The sequence below is a fragment of the Zea mays genome, chromosome 5, assembly GCF_902167145.1.
Source record: "Zea mays cultivar B73 chromosome 5, Zm-B73-REFERENCE-NAM-5.0, whole genome shotgun sequence".
Taxonomy (NCBI): Eukaryota; Viridiplantae; Streptophyta; class Magnoliopsida; order Poales; family Poaceae; genus Zea; species Zea mays.
In genome coordinates, this window is record NC_050100.1 from 175,425,764 (window position 1) to 175,436,694 (window position 10,931).

General features: G+C 40.3%; 1 pseudogene; it reads left to right on the forward strand.

Moving 5' to 3' along the window:
- Nucleotides 1-748: 748 nt before the first annotated feature.
- Nucleotides 749-5,070, forward strand: LOC103627278 (uncharacterized; annotated as a pseudogene).
- Nucleotides 5,071-10,931: the final 5,861 nt, after the last annotated feature.

Sequence of the window (10,931 nt, forward strand, 5' to 3'; positions counted from 1 at the left end):
TTATCTTTGCCCATTAGATAGTAACTAGCACGTAGTGTAGTGGTTTGTCTTGGTTTACTAGCACTTTATTAGATTAGATGGTGGTTCAATTCCCATGTATGTTGCTTTATTCTTTTCTTTTTTGCATCTTTTAAAAATTGTGGCACACTCACACCAATGTTTGTGCCTTTAAACAATGGATTAAAAGTTTTTATTTTTAATCTATTTTTGTTATTATTGATATTTTTTATTATTCTCTAAGTACCGGCTAGATTTTATTAAAAACATGTGATACAAAGTACATTATACCTCACATTTTCTCACGAATAAGGAAAAGTTAGCCTAATTGGCTTACCATTATAATAATAGAGTTTGCTGCTTATACTTATCTATTTATGTATGAAAACTAGTATTCTTTTGTGAGTAGCACGCTACAGAATTCCAGATTTAAAAACACAAATCTTCCAGGGGCTAAGCTACCCCACACCACGCCCATCTTCCTCGCCTCAACGCCGCCACCCAATCCAACCGCCTGGACCGCTGGACACCACCGCCCCGCCCCTCCTCGGCATCGCCGCTCCTACGCTACCCCACGACCCCACACCACGCCCATCTTCCTCGCCTCAACGCCGCCACCCAATCCAACCACCTGAACCGTTGGACGCCACCACCCCGCCCCTCCTCGGCGCCGCCGCTCCATCCAACTGCCTCAACGCTGCCATCCATCCAACCTCCTCGGTGTCTCCTCCTCACTACGTGGCCGTGATCAAGATGCCCCCTGGAAGGATGGATGGGGCAAGGACACGCAAAGACCTTGGTGGTAAGTGACTTCAAGTTCTTCTCTCATTTACTGCTTTGCTATCCTTTGCTATCGTTGCCCAGCACGCGGCGCCGATGCCGTCACCTAGCACGGGCCACCGCTGCCGTTGCCCATCATGGGTCGTCGCTGCAGAGAGGGATATCTTTTATCCTTGCAAACACATGTGTATTTTTTGCAGCAGAGAGGTTTGAGGTGCTCAGATCGGATCCCCTATTCTCATTTTTTTATAGATGGATTCTATAGGTTATCTATCACAGTGGTAAATAGAGATGCATAATTTAGTTATATGCTTATTTTTCTGCAAAGATTGTTGACAATGGTGAATGAACACAAGCAACAAGATTATTTTGATCACATGTCGCTAAGGCCTTCGACACTGCCATACACCATAGGTTGGGATTATCTATCTCGAATATCCTGCAAGGATCCATTTGTCATTTGTCCAAATCGTCAAGTTATCCATGTATGCACCGTGATGTGGGTCAGCCACTGTTACAAATACATTTTTCCTTGGATTGAACTATCACCAGCACTGTTTCTAAATACGATAGATTTCATGTCATGGTGATGTTGTAGTTGGTGGTAAGCTCAGTGGCGGGACCCCATGGCACCTTAAACTGGTGACAGCCAGATGCCAAGGGACTGCATCTTTATGTTTAGTAGTGACTCAAATTGATAGTAGTTCTATCACCAAGGGACTTCTATCTTGATTTAGCCTAAATGAGTCAGGAAGTATGTTTCTGTATTAGGATATCTTTTGTTGTTTCCAAACTTCTATTGTTAGGCTTGCATATTAGGCTTAGCTGTTGGATCATTTAATAAGACTATAAGAGACATGGCAGTGTTGTTTAAGAAAGGAATTAGAAGTCCCTTCTCCCACACCTTTACAGGTGAACACTCATATTTTGTCTATTTAATGTAGGTTCAGAGGTGCCAATTACTGAGTATGAAAAGGAGAGGGCTTTAAATGTGATGAGGAACAACAAAATGTTGAGTAGCCTTGGTATAACTGGATTAACATCAGTTATTCGATCAAGTAGTACAAGGAAGAACTCTATCGCTCGTGAAGACTTTGATCCATTGTATGAACCTGATCATAGTGAGGACAATGATCATCATGTGGCTGATCAGGTACTTAGATTTCTTATTGTACCCCTTTGGTTTTATTACTGATTTGTGCTCAATGTGCAATAAGATAAATTTGGGTTTAATTCTTTTATTATGCCTACGAGGCCATGCAGGATGAACCTTTCTACATTGAAAGAAGGAACACCAACATGTCTACTGGTTTTGGAGGAACAAAATGATCCAAGAGAGTTGTAGCACCTAATGTAGAAGACCAAGTTGGTAGAGTAACTAGGCAGAAGACAAAGGAACTATCCTTAGTTGAGAAAGATATACATGGTTCGACTGCAAATACAGATGAGCACACATTGATTTCTGCCAATTTTCCTGCACACCATGATGACGAGATTCAAATGTGTGATGAAGGCAAGAAAAAGTGATCCATTCTAAAACAAATATGTTCTACAAATTTGCATTAAACTAATTATAATCTACATTAATTTTGTGAAAATGTTCATTATTTTCAGGTCAAATAGATGTCATGACAGATAAATGGATAAGGGGAAAAAGTATGGGCAGACAATTGGAAAGGATAAGTCGAGGCTTAAACACTAAGATCCCATTGGTCATCACTGAAGGGAATAGACGTCCTGAGGTTCCTATGCAAGCTGCAATGCTTGCATCAGAAGGAGGAATTGTAATTAGGCAACATATGCCGATCCTAACACATTGGAAGGAATACAAGAATGACAAATCCTATTTGGAAGACTTCGTCGGTAGAATTGGTGTAAGTAAATAGTCTTTCTTCCTAAACATCAAATGAATAGGGTGGTAGGGCCTATGTCATATATTGCCAATTTATTAGTATATAGTTAGCAGGTGCACTTTGTCTCATAAAATGCTAAAAGAACTATGGCAGAAAGAATTGCATATGTTTCTCTCTTCCAAATGACACCTTACCTTAGAAATTGTTCTATCCAATTTCATTAGACACTATGAATCTCTCTATTCTAATATGCATGTTTTTTACTAGGGTCAATTTGCCATAGACACCAAAAACAAAGATGTCAAATATGCATGTGCTGATTTGATGAGGTGTAATCAGCGACAAATGAGATATAAGCTCAAGAAGGCTTACTTTAATGGTGTGGCAGCTGACAAAGTGAGAACAACATCACCGTTGAGCACTATGACAGATGAGCAATGGATGCAACTAGTGAATATGTGGTCTACCCCAAAGCACAAGGTATAGAATTACTAGTTGCAATTTGTGTTTTCTACTATTGTCAACATGACATTAGACATAAACTATCTTATGCTTTGAGCTATTTCCACTTGTGGTTTGTACTTAAATCAAAAGATTTTGATTTTTATTATAATACCCACTTTAGAGGATAAATTGTTGGATATTATTGTTTTCTCAAAAAAATACTGGTTTTCTCAAGCATGTAGGAGTGTTATGTGTCTTTAAGTTAAAAAGAGAAAACTGGTCTGAAACACACAAAAAATAAATAATATAAACGCTTTTTTAGTTGCTGTTTGAACACAAGGGTGTATCCTTTACAATTGTTTGGGTCATTTTCATGACTCACTTATTAGCTTAACCTCCATATGCGAAGCTGAAAAGAAAGCAAGTTTGTACTGCTCTAGTGTAGACTTAAAATTCCAGGGCATATGAGGTTAGAAACGTGTGTGGTGCCATTGTTTCTTGAGCTACATTTTTTTGTTGAAATGAATATGTAGGAACATACCTTGTTGTGCTGTTCAAAGGAACACTCAGTAACATACCTAGTATTCCAACAAAACATACCTTCTTCAAAGGAACAAGCTGGAACATAATTTAATCTATGTTTCTAGTTTTACAATATAATGGTTTTATAGGACAAATGTGTGAACAACAAAGTGATTCGTGGAAAAGTTCGGTTCCAGCAAAAGACAGGATCTCGGAGTTACATTGCACATATGCATGTCGTGGTAATATACATATACAATATGTGTACAATTGTTCCTCACCTATCCTTTATGTTTGAAGCTTACATTTGGAAATTGTTTGCATGTATTTTAGAAGCAATCCAAATATGGAGATGCACCACCAAGTGCGATTGATCTTTTTAAAGAGTGCCATTGTAGTAAGAAAACTGGTTTTGCTGAGCCTGTAAAGGAAGCAATTGTAAGTTATGCTCCATTTTTAACTGCAATTTTATTTATTGATTTCAAACTGAATAATCGTTTGGCATTGAAAGCAATTTTGGCCAAATACCTATATTGTTTAGTACCATTCATAAATCAGAGTAGATGTGCAATGTATGATGTTCTTCATCGTTAAGTAATAAACAACCAGACCTATTTAGTTTCTGTAGTGCTTATCATATGTCATAAATCCTAGTACTGGTTGTGTTATATTATCAGTTAGTTGATACTTTCAATTCTACTCTATGTGGTATGAAATTCTCAGTTGTGAATATCATGGCCAATTTATGTGAGTGAAAAGGTTTTTTATAAACATTATGATTAATAATTTAGTTGTACACTAGCAGAGTCTCAAATGTGATTGATTACACGCCTTAGGCAAAAGTTATTGAATGGGTGTATGAAGATGCCCAAGGTGATTAATAACTTGTGGTGTTTAGCTTATTCTTGTCATTATATTTCACTTGTGCACCTTGCGCTGACTGTGTTGTGGTTGAGGAATTTTCCCTAATGTAACCTGTTCTTATCCAAGTGAATACTATGAAGGAGCTAGTACTATAGAAACCGAACATAAATGTGACTAGTTTATTGAATGCTTGTTTTGGTTTCATTTTATCCATACCACTTGTCTTATTTTTAAACCTTCCCATTCACAGGATACAATGGAAGCACTTGTGGCTGAGCCTGGAGTAGAAGGGAAAGAATCTAAGACCCCTACAGAAGCAGTTGCTCAAGTGTTGTCTTCATCAAAATTTCTTCATAATATTGGTCTTGTATCCGCCACAAAGAAAAGTTGCAATGGTGGTGATCCTACACGTGTGGCAGAACTCGAGGCTGAACTTGAATCAGAGAAGCAAAACTCATTAGCAGTTAGAGCTCAGTTAGATGCCCTAAAGAAGAATGTAGAAGAATCAGAAGAAGCAAGGGCTAAGGAGTTAGAAAAGATTAATGTTCTGCAAAAAGGAGCAGAAGAGACCAATGCTCTCCTTCGTCATCTCTTTAGCCTCAATAAGTAGTTGGTCGATTGTGCCCTGATTTGGCTGTCCTATTTGTATTGTGCTTTGCACTCTACTTGATGCTGGTGATAAAACATGATGATAGTTTTAATTTTGATATGTCCTTTTGGTACTGTCCTTAGGACACTACTAGATGCTGGTGTGATGAAACATGAGGACAATTTTGAAAAATTTGAATGATTTGGTTGTTGATAAATAATATCTATGATAATATGTTGCTAAGTATATGTGTTGATTGTTGATTGGTGTTTAATTACAATGGATTTTGCTTATGGTACATTGTGAAACAAAATGTCTGGGTTCTACTGCAACCCAGCGCTTCCAGCAGCTATGTTTCTACGCCTGTGTTCTGTGCTCTTGACTGCAGGTTTAAAAATAAAAAAGCAAAAAAATGGTATAACAAATCGGCTGTACGATTTCTGGGCTGCAGTACTAGATTAAAAAAAAGGCAAAAAAATTATGGTGAAAGAATTGACTTGATGGCTAAATATTTTGTGACGAACAAAATTGTCATAAGTAAATATGCCACGTAAGATCTCAATCCTGCCATGTCATGCACATGTTTAATTTATGACGTTTTCTATCCTACATGGAGACATGTTGTGGCGTTTTTTGAAGATTGTTAGTGACGAAAATAGCGTGTCACAAAACTATGATGACGAATAATATGTCGCTAAATTTATGACAAATAAACATGAAACATCATAGATCATGCAATGCCACACATGATAGGTGACGAAGTAATTATCGTCATGGAGACGTCATAAATTTCAAAAAATGACATAAATTCAAGGTTTGGTGACATAAAGAGAACGTCACAAAAGGTCACAAGTGTTGTAGTGTGTGTTAGTATTTAGAGATTCATGCGGGCGCTACCACAGGGTGCTCGTCCCTTGTGTTCTTGGCTCTTGCATGCATTAGGTCGTTTCTGAGACCACATTGGCGCAATGGACTCCATGATATTCGAAGTTGCTGGATTGGATGGAGCAGCAATGATTATCATACTAACAGTAAAGGAAATGTTATTTGTTAGTTTTAAACGTTAGTAATTGCTACGAAGTATCATAATTTGTATGGAGCACATCTAGTTTTTATTGACGCCTGACTTTAGCAACCACTCCATATTTTGATCTATCTTTTTTTATAAGTTTGAGTTCATGTGACTTATTTTAAAAACTTGAGCTCACGAACTTCTCTTATTTGGTCTCTATATGGTAGAATTATGCCATTCTATAATCTATGTTCGTTCATTCAGTTGTTATGAACTCTTTTCTAATCGCTCCCTTCATTGGTCGTGTTGTATTAAGACATATTGGATGGAGTAAATAACAACATGAATTAGTCAAATAAAAAAATTATGCGGAGAGCGGAGACAATCAATAAAACACCTTGAGATCGTTTTGGTGGATAGTTTACGTTGGTATTGTTGTGAGCCATCGCAACACACGGCCAATCGACTAGTACATCATAGTAAGTGTTAGGCGGAGTGTCTACCACCATGGCACGAACAGTCCACCGATTAATATATAAGGCTATCTTCAGCAGCTTATTTATTTTCGTCCTTATATCAAACTCTACTCTATAAATAGTACAATATATCGTAAAAAAATAGTGTTTTTATGACCATATGAGTGAACTAATAAAGACAGTCTAACAACTCAACCCAAAAACTTACCTTCCGCCCATAAACTAAAATTGTATGGTAGACAGTTCGTACTAGTCGCCCGAGCAGTTTGCCAGTCAATAAAACACCATCATAGAAACTTCATAGTTTATGTGCATCTCTCGAATTAGTATGGCAAATAGTTTGCTTCAAAGGTTCCGAGTTCCGACAGTACGTCCATATAGGCCACTAAAAATTCAACACATAAATTTCATAGTTTCTATCCATCACCAAAATTAGTACGATTGGCCTAGGGGTCTAGACTGTTTGTTGGTAAGGCATTATTTCAACGCAGACAGTTCCATGTTTCTGTCCTCCATTAGAAAAGTCCGGTGAACAGTCCAATCCCTAGGGGTAAATAATCTGCCATTCAATCTTCGACCTAAGATAAGAAACTCTAGTTTTTTGTCGTTCTTTGGGTAGCTTTGTTGACAGTGCACCCATGTGAGCTAGATAGTATCCATTACTTAGTTTTTAGCTCTTTTTCAAAGAAGGCTTTTCCCACGCTTTTTCTTTGAAAATCGTCAACACAAATAGTCCTCATGCAGGAGTCTAAACTATATGCGCTACGAGACACTAGAGATCCATCAAGTAAAATGCATTGACTCCTCTTGATAGTATGAATATCAACCCTAAACCTGATCAAGTTCCTTCTCTGCACAACCTTTGTCCGATGAAATAAAATATACTACAAGTTATACCTTCGCCTTGTGCATTCCATTTTGTGTCAATGATATGATCAACTTTATGTCATCATGCAGTGATATTGGTTCATCAATTGCAACTTCATTTGCTCTTCACTATCGCTTCGGTCCATCGACGCTAAGTCCTTGCTCAAGCTTCTCCACCATGTGCGGCCCGTCGCTTCCAAAGTCCATTTGTCTAATTGATTTTGGTGTTTGATGATCAATACAACATGTGGACTATTAAGTTTGCAAGTGTTTATGTATGTAGTTAACAGTATGCTAAAGTGACTTGGACTGAGGCATTGAGGAAACAACACCTCAAAGAAGGCACTAGAAAACCCATAGAAGACCATCATGTATCGAGCATATGTCCAAGACACAAGACTAGAAGAGCCCAAGCTATGAAAATTGAAGAATGAAGGAGTGGGTTGCTTCTGGGTAAACCAGACCGGTTCGTTAGCATACCAGACCGAGTCCGCAAAGAGCACTTTCCCAGGCACTTGGCCAGCTGGCGCATTGGACCTTGTGGGTGGTGCACTAAACCTCGACCAGCGGTCGGCAACGGCTAGTTCAACGGTCACCTAGTCACCGGACCTTGGGTCTATTGCACCGGACCTTTGTGACAGTGCAGAGAATTTGCCAAAAGACCAAAGACTAGCTTGCTTGGAGGGCACCAGACCTCAGTCCAGTGTCGCACCGAACCGGTCCGGTGCGATGCAGAGAAGTCTGCTTTCTCCAACAGCTATATTTGGAGTTGGGCACTATATATACCACTCCTACCGACCATTTGAGAGTGGGGAGAGTTGATCAACATTGCTACTGAGTTGATACACATATCCATTGTTCCATACACCCAAGTGCTTAATAGAATCACTCGTTAATTAACATATGTGCATTGTGAAGTGTTTAGGTTAGTTAGACCGCTATTGTGCTTGCTCTAGGTTGTTCCTAGTAGATTGAGTGAGGTTAGAAAAACCCACAAAACCCTCGGCTCTTGTGCGAGCCATTGCCATTGTACTGAGTGGGGCGACGTCTTGCGAGACCACACCAACCACGATTGTGGTGTTACTGCCACCGTGTACAGGAGGCCTGCGGTGTTTCGCCGGAAGCTCGATAGTGAAGAATGTGGGGAGTGCCTGAGAGGAGGCCAGAAGCAGAGCACCACTTGTGTGTGGAGAAGGCCAATGACTCTCTACCAAGTTACTCAACCGGGTGCTTGGCCCTTGTGTGGTCTTCCCTTTGCGTACGGGCACCAACGAGTATTAGTTAGAACCTTGTGCAGTTCTAGATACCTCGTTAAAAATACTAGCGCGTCAACGGGAGTTTGCATCTCTACCTTTCTCTTAAGCTTCCACATTTATTATTTACTTAAGTTGTGATCTTCTCCATTCCTAGTTTAGAATATAGGCTAGTTGGTAGGATTGGAACTTAGGTTGCTAATCTTATTTTGCGGCAGAGAATGCAACAATTAGACAAAATCGTAGTGCACATTCGTGTTAAGTTATTTGCATAGGTTTTGTTTAAGAGAATTGTTAATGGCCTAGTTTTAGAGTGCAAAAAATAGAAGTCATAATTCACCCCTCTTAGAAGCCATAATTCACACTTGCAATCGGTCCATCATAGACAAGCCATGTCTCTTGGTCTTCTCCATATAGTCACATGACACCATGTATGTCTCATATGCAATATGCTCTTTCATTGCATTAGTTGAACTTTTCAACATAACCAAGTCATTTCCACCTCTATGGCTAGAGTTGCCAACACTAGTGTACCTATGGACTAAAACCCTATGTATCTCAACATAACATGTATTAATCCACCTATATTGTCACCCAATTACCAAAACCAAACAATGACTCTTCAACTCCATTATACTAGAGCCATCATACTTCTCACCAACAATTGCCTTGATGATGGTTCCAACATATGCTTTGTATGAGCTAGTGAACTGTAGCTGAATCTTGTCAAGCCACTCTATTACACTAACATTCTAGGATTGCTCCCCTTATTTACTCTACAATGGAGCTCCTTACAGCCATCATGAATTTCCTATTTGATATTTCTCGCTTAACGTGTTCAAGATCATATGGTTTAAGGCTACATTATTAGTTGCCTCAGGTAGTCAGGTGTTCCTTTTAATGTTGAAAGGATAACGATGCCTAAGAGGGGGGTGAATTGGGCTTTTCTAAAAATCAACAATAATTAAACCCTAAGCAAGAGCCCAACTTCACCCCAACAACTAGCAATAAGATAATACTACTAGAAATACAACAATATTAAGACAATACTTCAACTACTTGCTAAACAAGTGCACAAGGTAAAATGCTTGAATTAAGTGCAGAATGTAAAGCAAAGTTTAGAAGACTCTCCAATTTTTCCCGAGGTCTCGAAGAGTCGGCACTCTTCCCTAGTCCTCGTTGGAGCACCCACGCAAGGGTATCTCTCCCCCTTGGTCCTCGCAAGAACCAAGTGCTCACTATGAGATGATCCTTTGCCACTCCGGCGCGGTGGATCCCTCACGACCGCTTACAATCACGAGCCGGGTCACCAACAAATCCTCCAAGGTGATCACCATGCTCCCAACACCACCAAGTCGTCTAGGTCATGCCAATCACCAAGAGTAACAAGCCGTAGAATTTCACTTGACCAAGAGAAGCCTAATACATGCGGTGTGTGCTCTAGGTGGCTCTCGCTAGCACTAATGAGGTCCTAATGCGAGATTAAGATTTTCTAATCACCTCACTATGCTTTGTAGTGCTTGCAATGCTCTAGCAATGTATGGGAGTAAATGTGGGCAGCAAGACATTCAATATGGTGGGTGGAGGGGTATAAATAGCCCTCACCCACCAACTAGCCGTTACCAACCCTGGCTACGCATCACACCGGACAGTCCGGTGCGCCAACGGTGCGCCACCGGTGCGCCAACAGTCACTTCCAACAGCTAGTCCCGACAACTAGCCGTTGGGCAGTTGGCACACCGGACAGTGAACAGTCACTGTCCGGTGCACACCAGACAGTACGGTGCACACCAGACAGTCCGGTGTGCCGGCTATAATTCAGTTATCCAACTCGATGCTCTCGGGTTTCTGCGCAGGTGAATAGGTCTTCCTCGGGCCAGGTTGGCCCCACTGACAGAGGGCGCACCGGACAGTCCGGTGCACACAGGACAACCCGGTGCCCCTAGGCCAGAAACCCTAAGTTCTTTTTAATTCTGTTTTTCGAATCCGTTTTCGTTCTAACTCGTGAGTATGTTCTAGAGTGACACCTAGCACTATATGTGAGTGTGAATATGCACCAACACTACACTACAACTCTCTTGGTCAAACTACTCATCGACAACCCCTCTTTATAGTATGACTAAAACAAAATAAAAGACCTGTCGGGGACCATAATTAGGGGTATCCCCAAGACTCCTAATCTTAGCTGGTAACCCCCATCAGCACAAAGCTGCAAAGGCCTGATGGGTGCGATTAAGTCAAGGCTCGGTCCACTCAAGGGACACGATCTCGCCT